Source organism: Silene latifolia, chromosome 1, assembly GCF_048544455.1.
Source record: "Silene latifolia isolate original U9 population chromosome 1, ASM4854445v1, whole genome shotgun sequence".
NCBI lineage: Eukaryota > Viridiplantae > Streptophyta > Magnoliopsida > Caryophyllales > Caryophyllaceae > Silene > Silene latifolia.
The window spans coordinates 96,241,109-96,244,775 of NC_133526.1; positions in this window are offsets into that span (position 1 = coordinate 96,241,109).

Here is a 3,667-nt window from a genome sequence, read left to right on the forward strand (position 1 = left end):
TTTCCATTCTTGATAGGTTAAGAAATCCTTGAAAAATTGTAAAGCTTCAATTTTTCCATACCACTTCTCGGAATAAGATCGTCCTCCATGAATACCATACCGCATAACAAGGTTCACCTGAGTCCTTTCATCCGCGGTAAGTCTAACCTTATCAAGACCCGTCAATATTGCATTCGGCATGTATTCACGAAACATAGCCCTTTGAGCATCTTCTTGATTGACTACTACCACGGTTTCTTCAACCGAACCCTTAAGACCAACGACCTTCTTTTTACCCTTGTTAAGCTTTCGTTGTTTCCCCTCTAGGTTAGAATCAACCCGGTTATGATCGGGATTGGTAGGCTTATGGTTTGGTTGAGGTGAAGAAGCTTTTGTAGGAGTCAAAGATTTGTTGTATGGTGGTTTAGAGGACCCGGTCCGAGTTGTGGACCGAGTTGAGGGTGAGTGAAGGCGGGTTGAAGGAGGTGTCATGATGGTAATTAATTTTTGGAGGTTGAGTGTGGAAAATATTGGAGAGAGGTAATTTTTTTTAGAGTTGTGAGGTGATTGTGACGGATGGAGGTGAGATTTTTATGGGTTTGATCAAAGTGAATCATGGTAAGTTGAGTTTGAGTGGGATTAGGAAAAGAGAGGGTGGCGTGTAGGATTAGGCAAGTGGATTTTGTGAGATTTTTTTTATATATATTTATTTACCAAGTAGTATAGAAAGTTTAGGAAATATTAGTTAGGGTAGATCTCTTGTGAGATATGATAAGATGAAATTTGACAAAAGATAGAATTATAGAAAGGAATTTCGGTAAAAGATATAAAAGAATAATTTGTTACCGACTTTATGGTTCGTAATAAAACATAAGAAATATATGACTAGCGGACGGAATATTCTCATAATATAATATAACATTTAACATAAATAAACTTGCAACGAAGAATACGGACACATTCATACAATCTCGTCAAATCTAGTCAGTCATACGGAAAATAAAATATTTGTGACAAATTTAGTTGCCACCAATTAAACCAATTTCCAACCGTAAAATCTCAAAACGTTCTCTAGCCAATGCTTTGGTAAAAATGTCAGCCCATTGTTTTTCTGTACTACAAAATTCTAGCCTTATGTTGCCCTTTTTTACATGATCACGTAGAAAATGGTGTCTAATGTCTATATGCTTAGTTCGTGAGTGCTGCGCAGGATTCTTATATATAATTATAGCACTCGTGTTATCGCATAAAATAGTTATACACCCAACATTAACACCGTAATCACATAACTGTTGCTTAAGCCATAAAAGTTGAGAACATACCAACCCAACGGCAATGTATTCGGCTTCAGCAGTAGATACCGCAACGGAATTCTGCTTATTTGACCCCCATGTAATAATACACGGTCCAACAAACGTGGCTATACCGGAAGTACTTTTTCTGTCAAGTGAACAACCTGCATAATCTGCATCTGAATACCCTATGAGATCGAAATTACACTCAAGAGGATACCATAGATATAATTTAGATGTACCAATTAAATACTTCAAGATTCTCTTAACTGCAATCATATGCGATTCTTTAGAGTACGATTGAAATCGAGCACAAACACATACACTAAACATATTATCCGGACGACTTGCAGTTAAATAAAGAAGTGAGCCAATCATACCTCGATAAGTCATTTCATCGACAGACTTACCGTTTTCATCCAAAGTCAACTTATTATCTGTACCCATAGGAGTTGGCTTAGAATTAGAATTTTCCATACCGAATTTCTTGATTAGCTCCTTAATGTATTTTTGTTGGTGTATCATAATTCCTTCAGCAGTTTGTTGAATTTGGAGTCCAAGGAAGAACTTGAGTTCTCCCATCATGCTCATCTCGAATTATGAGGTCATTAATTCTGAAAAATACTTACATAAATGATTATTAGTTGACCCAAAAATAATATCATCAACATAAATTTGTACAACCAATAGATCCGAATTTTCAGTCTTCAAGAATTGGGTTTTGTCGACATATCCTCTTTTGAAACCACTTTCAAGAAGATATTTTGACAATCTATCGTACCACGACCTCGGAGCTTGTTTCAAACCATACAGGGCTTTATCCAGTTTATAAACATGGTTTTGAAACTTGTTATCGAGAAATCCTGGAGGTTGTTCAACAAAAACCTCCTCATTCAAATAACCGTTAAGAAATGGTGTCTTAACGTCGATTTGATAAATTTTAATTCCTTTATGAGCAGCAAATGCTATTAATAATCTAATAGCCTCAAGTCTGGCTACACGAGTGAAGGTCTCATCATAGTCAATTCCTTCTTGTTGATTGTACCCTTGTACAAGCAATCTAGCTTTATTTCGTACAATAACTCCTGTATCGTCCAACTTGTTTCTAAAAACACATCTTGTACCAATAACCGTTCGATCTTTAGGTCTTGGAACCAAATGCCAAACTTTGTTCTGTTCGAACTGTTGAAGTTCTTCTTGCATAGCAACGATCCAATCTGGTTCTGCAAGTGCTTCTTTGATATTTGTTGGCTCAATGGCTGAGAGAAAGGAGTAGAACGATAAAAACTTGTTAAGTCTTCTACGAGTTCGAAATCCTTCATTCAGACTTGCTAGGATGGTTTCCATTGGATGAGAGTCCTTATATCTCCATTTCTTAGAAATAGGAGGCACATCTTCATCTGAACTAGTCTCACCTTCTTCGAATGATTGGGGTTCAAGCCTTGTTCCCCCTGAGTCCAATCCTGGAGTTATAAGAGAATCAGGTATAACACTGGATCTAGTTTGCTGGTTTGGAGTTGATGTTATAGCATCATTAGCTATAACTTTATTCTCCAGTTTCTTGGATTTAGAAGAGGTTTTAGTATCATCAACTAAACTCTCAGTTCTCTTTCCTTTATCATTCGAAGGGCTTCCTTGTTCATCATTTGTGCCCTCAATTTCTTTATCTTCCTCATCCAATTCTGGAAGATCATCTCTGGATAGTCGAAAATCAGGTTCATTCAAATCTTCTTCCTCATGCTGTTCAGCTTTATCAAACATATTATTCTCATCGAAAACAACATGAATACTTTCTTCGATGCATAAGGTTCTCTTATTAAAAACCTTATATGCTTTACTATGATTAGAATAACCAACAAACACAACTTCGTCACTTCTGGGATCGAATTTGCTTAATCTATTTTTGCCATTATTATGGACAAATCATTTACTCCCGAAGCAACGTAGATGTGATATGTTGGGTTTACGTCCCCTAAGAAGCTCATAAGGAGTCTTCTTGAGAATCGGTCTAATCAAAGCTCGATTATGAACATAGCATGCAGTGCTAACAGCTTCAGCCCAAAAATTTCGAGGTAGTCCACTATACAATAGCATAGTGCATGCCATATCCTCCAACGTCCTATTCATACGTTCAACAACACCATTTTTTTGTGGGGTTCGTGGTGCTGAGAAGTTATGCCCAACACCATTCTCCCTACAGTATTCTATAAAAGCATGGTTATCAAATTCGGTGCCATGATCCGTACAAATGGAAACTAACTTTGGTTTGTACTTATTTTGGGCAAGCTTCATTAGAACTGCAAACTCTTCGAAAGTTTCATCCTTTGAATTGAGAAAGATTGGCCAAACATATCTAGAGTAATCATCGACTAGAACGAAAACATACCTGAATCCGC